Source organism: Pecten maximus, unplaced genomic scaffold, assembly GCF_902652985.1.
Source record: "Pecten maximus unplaced genomic scaffold, xPecMax1.1, whole genome shotgun sequence".
Lineage (NCBI taxonomy): Eukaryota > Metazoa > Mollusca > Bivalvia > Pectinida > Pectinidae > Pecten > Pecten maximus.
Window position 1 is genome coordinate 1,163 of NW_022982494.1, and position 6,356 is coordinate 7,518.

At 37.2% G+C, this 6,356-nt stretch overlaps 1 long non-coding RNA gene across 1 annotated transcript; it reads right to left on the reverse strand.

Annotated features, from left to right (window-relative positions):
• Positions 1-4,593: 4,593 nt before the first annotated feature.
• LOC117320524 lies at positions 4,594-5,634 on the reverse strand. Its single transcript, XR_004531073.1, has 3 exons — positions 5,507-5,634; positions 5,323-5,393; positions 4,594-4,755 (listed from the first exon to the last, which is right to left on the reverse strand). It is a non-coding gene; the product is annotated as an uncharacterized LOC117320524 (long non-coding RNA).
• Between the last annotated feature and the right edge of the window lie 722 nt (positions 5,635-6,356).

Consider the following 6,356-nt stretch of genomic DNA (forward strand, 5'->3'; position numbering starts at 1 on the left):
ATATTGTGTCTTTTTTTGAAGCACCGAAATCATCTGCTTGAGGCTTTGAAAGACTGACAACCGTTTTCTCTATGTAGTCTAATCGCCTCTATTTTTTGGGCCTTCCCAGTAACCCGAACACCGCTTTCGCGATGTTCCTGGAGCCATTCCATCAATTTAATGTCAATATCCAGACTGTGTACTTTTCTCCGCCACCTGTCAATTTTTTCCTTTTCTTTTCGCTATTGATGATTTTTTCCTCATTTTTTCGCCACCGCTGAACACATTTTCTATCAACACGAAAATGCTTAGCCGTTTTCCTGTTGCCATTTTCTTTAGCAAATGTAATTACTTGCAGTTTAAATCTATTTCATAACTTTTCATCTTGCCAAGGTGACAGGTTGTCAATGAAAGACGGCACGTGCTAGAATTCTGTCTAGACAGCAAATAAAAGGATTTCGCGGGAAGTTCGCTATAGTCTGTTTCAAATTTCAACGTATATTTATTCTTTGATCTTTACACTGCCTGGTGCTGCCTATAGTCTGTTTCATAAAACTTCGGAATTTCTAACCTTAATAAGGGCGCCCCCGCCGTCAATTACCCACGCCCTGTGCCCTTATTAGGTCAAATACGGTATGTAATGCTCTTAAAATAGACTTACTATTGGCACAGTCTGTGAATATACGTACAATTAGTTGCATGTCAATAAGTATTTTGCCCGCATCCTCCTCGACATTCAAAAACTCTGTTTCCACCTGGAACAATTGCTCACATTCTCGTATGCTAATTTGTAATTGAGTACGATGTCATTTTTGTTCAAAAGAGCTTGCTTGCGTACAATTTTGAATTGTTTCTAAGTTACGACAGGGGGGATAATGGAGTAAAGTTACGCAAGGTTTTTGCGTAACTTACAAACGTTTGTAAGTTACGAAACTTTTGTGAAATGCTTAGTAATTCGTAAATCTGACTTATTGAAAATTCGTAAGTTACGAAGCTTTGTAAAACGATACCCAGGTGTTTATTTTTCGGGTCAGCCTGAAATCCAAGATAACTGCCATCTTGAAAAACACATTTTAAACTTCTCCACCAGTTCCACTGGTGCCATTGAACTGAAAATGGAAAGGGATGTTAAGGAAGGACAGTCAACGAAGTATTGTTATTTTTCGGCCTGGTGAAAATGTCGACACGGCAGCCTTAGTGGCCATTTTGTAACATAATTACACCATCCTGGTTGTTCTAAACACAACCTTTTTCTTCTTCTTAAGTTCCACCAGTGGGATTCAAACTTGCCAAAAATGATACTGATATGGTCCTGACTAAGCGGTGTTATTTTTTTGGGTCAGTCAGAAGTCCAAGGTGGTTGCCGTGGCCAACAGTACCACTATACTTGCTACTGAGTATATACTTCAATAGTACAATTAAGGGTCTTTAGAGTCGGATGACCGTTAAGTCCCATGAGTTTTTTGTTTCATTTTTGTTTTATTTTTTTTGCATCAAAGTTTGAACCATATGTATTTCCACTGTCTAGTGAAATCCACCGGTGTTCCACAGTTATTAGCTCACCTGGTCCGAAGGACCAAGTTGACCTTGTGCCATACCGTGGTGCCTGTGTCTGTCATCCGGCATCTGTCGTCTGTCCGTCCATCAACAATTGACTTCTTCTTCATAACCGCTGATTGGAATTGAACAAAGTTTGACTGGTAGGATCATTATGGGGTCTGGGACTAGAAATTGTTAAAATGGTGGGGCTGATCCCCTTGGGGGCTGAGGGGCGGGGCCAAAAAGGGTCAATTTGGCTTAATTGATATAAACGACTTCTTCTCTGGAACTAAGCCTTGGATATCGCTCATATTTGTCTGGTACCATCCTTATGGGGTAGAGATTCAAAATTGTACAAATGATGGGGCTGACAACCCAGGGGCCAGAGGGTGGGGCCAAAAAGGGTCAATTTGGCTTAATTGATATAAACAATTAATTGTCTGGAAGAAAGTGATATATATCTATCATATTTGACTGGTAGCATCCCTAGGGGCGGGGATTAAAAAAACTATGAATGGTCTAGCTGACCCCAGGGGGCTGAGGGGTGGGTCTAAAGGGTTCAATTTGGCTAAAGTTATATAAACGACTTGTCTAAAACTAAGTTATGAACATTACTCATATTTGATTGGTAGCATCCTTATGGGGTAGGGATACAAAATTGTACAAATGGTGGGGCTGACCCCCCTGGGGGCCTAAGGGGCAGAGCCAAAAAGGGTCCATTTGGCAATATTGATGTTAATGACTTCTTCTCTGGAACTAAGCGATGTATGACATTGGTATTTCAGTGGTAACATCCCTAGGAGGCTGGGATTCAAATTTATACAAATAATGGGGCTGACACCTCTCCCTTGGGTTTTTCCCAACCCTTGAAGACTTATTACTTTGTTTTATCTGTGAAACCATTGAGATGCCCACCCCATAATCATATACAGTGGTCCCCCTATTTACGACCACTCTCAAGAACGACCACTCCCTGTATGCGACCAAGTTTCGCGTTCACCGACGTTTTCCAACGATAAATTACCCCTTCTAAACGACCACCCCGCTAACCCGACCAACGACCGCTTAATCATGTCCCAAAAACATGAAATGTACTTTGGTATCCCTCTCGTGAACGACCAAGATTTTTGCAACGTTTCATTCAGACATTCAAAAAATTATAGAATAATCAATAATAAAAGCGTGTAACGTCCAGCTCATTGAAATTCATGTACCCAGGTAAAATTTGACACATTGGATTGACAGGTTGTTTACACTGCGATAGCCAGCTAGTGAGCTGTTTTGTCCACCGATGTTTTTACAAACAAGATAATTACTCCTACCTTTTGTAGACAAATGGTTTGTTGTGATTTTCACAAATTTAATATATTGTGGAATCTGTACACGATGTATCCATTATACAAAGTTATTATCAAATTGTATGTACAACGTAGGCCTAGTACAGTATACTACAACGTGACGAAATTCCATTAGAGTGACCTCCCCTGTTACCTGTATGCGTGCGCATCGTTGTCGGTAATGAAAACAATTTATTACAAAGAACCGATGGGTGAACATCCTCAGCAGCCAGCAAGAAACGAAAAGTTTTTACACTTAAACAAAAGATCGATGTTTTAGAAATGATAAACAATGGTGGTAATGCAAGAAAGATTTCATCGGAACCAATGTCGGTAAAACGCCGAACTCAGATCCCGAGCTTGGATTATTTTTTATTTTCTCTTCAACGGCTTACATAATCCGTTCGACCGAGGGCTCTGCCCTTATGAATTTGCAGCATGATCACAGCATAGATGCAGTATGAATGCAGCATGGAATTGCAGCATGAATGAAGCATGACTGCAGCATGGTGCCTAATTTACCTCACTATATATTCTTACTAGTTAAAGCATGATTGCAGCATGTTTCAATTATGTAAATTATGCTGGGATCATGCTGCATTTATGCTTTAAGGAAGCATGGCCGCAGCATGATCCCAGCATGGTCTGTGAAGCATGATGCCAGCATGGTCTGCAGCATGATGCCAGCATGGTCTGCAGCATGATGCCAGCATGGCTTGCAGCATGATCCCAGCATGGTCTGCAGCATGATCCCAGCATGTTTCAATTATGCAAATTATGCTGGGATCATGCTTCAATCATGCTTCATGGCAGCATGGTTTACAAAATCAATGAAAATCATGCAATAATAAAAACTTGAAGAATACTTTTGTATTACATTTTATTTGTTAATTAACATGGTATAAACTTTTCATACAGGCTGTTTTTTCTAGTTCAAACATTTAAAACTTATCAATGAAATGAGAATGTGACAAAACAAATTTTAATTCTAATTTACCCATGGTACTTATTTTATTTGCCTCTTATATTCTTTTTCTCAAAACTTCCATCACATACACAACACAGCTATCTTTTTCTAGTACAATTTTCAAATACAACTAATATCAATTCATCCTAGCTAGAAGTGGTTTGTTTCAACAAAAATAGTCAGCAAGATATACAAGTTCAATGTCAGAACATACTACAGTATGTATTTATAATTCTGTTTTTTTTTTTCTAAAATAGTAGGAAAATAGTACAAAATAATATTTTCCAGCAGAGTTATAGTAGGATATGTATACATTTTGTCACCGATGCACAAGACTGATTTCAGACAGTATACATAGTTTCCTCGAAGTAGCCCAGATGTACTGGAAACTGTTTTCATGTGTGTCCGTGAACTTAAAATAAACAAAAACAAGCAACGGTCGAAGACTTCTTCTATCGAATTTAACATTATTTCTAATAAACTGTGAAAAGATTATCATAATTTTGGAACCAATTCTAAATACTGACTAAATGAAATGTTGATTGACAATTTGAACAATGGTGTGTTGTTCGATGTAGCACGTACTGTAGTGATATATCTGTCACTGTCCCCGGGGATTTCAATACAACCAAGCTTGAGACGACTATATTATATTTTTTGCTAGTACAACAAATAACTAACAAGGATTTTTAGATTATATACATGATTTTTTTTTGTATATATATTAATGTTTACACTTTTATTATGAAAGGAAATGTTGTATACATCGACAGATAACATATCTCGAATAATCTTAATTAATGTGAAACATAAATTAAACTTCTTAATTTCTCTTCATTCCTTTCTGCTTTGTGTTAAGTCAATGCCATCAATTTGGACCACAATGCATGCGGTGTTCCTCATTCCAGAATGTACTGCATGAAGACTCAGTCTCTGTTGGAAGAAAGAAAGACTTTAAGAATATTCTTTTATTTCAAAATTAGAATAATTGTCAAGTTTTTGAAGATAATGTATGTTTTTTAACTTATGTACTTTTCATGATCACTTTGCTATCATTTTCATTATGTTTGCTTTGGAAGCCTTTTTATCAAGAAAATTTAAGCCAGCCACACAAAGCTACAAAATAAAACTTGCCAGGATGACTTAATTATTAATTAAATCAAGCTACTCCCGAATTCTCCATCAGTTCATATCAATGTGAAACTGCAATATACTATACATAAAACAATGTTACTTACTTATAATTCATCTTAATTCACCTATTTCATTTAATCGTTTCAATTTGATGCAATAATCTGCAAACATCGATCCTCAAAAGAATGTGGAGGTAAAGATCTTCCACGAAAGGTTTCATTATCCAAAACACAAATTTTCCTCACCATTGTTTGTGAATACGTATGTACGTCATAATCATAACAAGGGTTGTGTGAGTGGGGAAAAAATGCAATTTAAGTCGGGCCGAAGATCGTTAATAATAAATAAATAAAATTGAAAACTTACGATTGTAACACATGGATCGGTACTGCGTTTCCTTCGGCCGTGTAATCTGTGATAAATTAATCATCAAAACCCTGAAAAATAAATAATTAGGTATTATTGATATGAATAGATCTATATCAAATTCATCGTCGTATAATGTGAAACGATGTCAGAACGTGAAGAAGATTATATAATTAAAACTTACCCTGTCTCGTAACGATGTTTGTCGGTAAAAATATGCATCGGTCGTCAAAAACAACGAGAAAGCTGATATTCATTCGTCGGTAACTTGAAGTAAGTCGATCTTCTTCAGTTAGACGGGAAACAAACTTCGTTTTTAGGCTATCGTCGTGTTTGTTTATACTTTTCTTCTGGAAATAAACATCCGGTGAATTCAAACATGGCTATCAGACTTCCCGCTAAACTCGTGTGTGTTGCATCATGGGATAAATATTTTACTGCCAGAGATTAACACGATTCATTTTTACTTGTGCGTGTTTTTTATTCTAAATCAAAAACTTCTATTGTGTCATACTTTTAAGATAAATATTACAGTATTTAATACTTGCATCGTGCACATTTAGATCGCACGAGCTCGAGGAGCACTCTCGTCACATCTCGGGAGCAAGGTAAACAAACGAGGTCATAGGTGAACCGAACGATAAACATGTAATCTGACCAGAGGCTTTGGCCTCGTCTGTCATACGCCTATTGTTTAATATGGATGTATTTTCAGACGAGGAACCGACCAATGCACGTTTTCTTTTTATGTTCACGATTTCAAATAATTCAGATTAAAGTACGGGAATATCGTCTGTTGTTAGTAAACTCATGTCGAGGTCGAGATCATCACAGCGCTTAACTTCAATATACGTTTTACAAGGAAGCGTCCGAGTGACAACATAAGTTCGACACATGTTTATTGGAGTTTATAGCGATGAATGTTGTGTCAAACACGACGTGATTTCGTATGCTATTATCAGATGTAATCTTAACACCGCATATATCCAGAAAGTATGCGATACAAAGACAAAGAGCAGGTGATTTTAATCTTA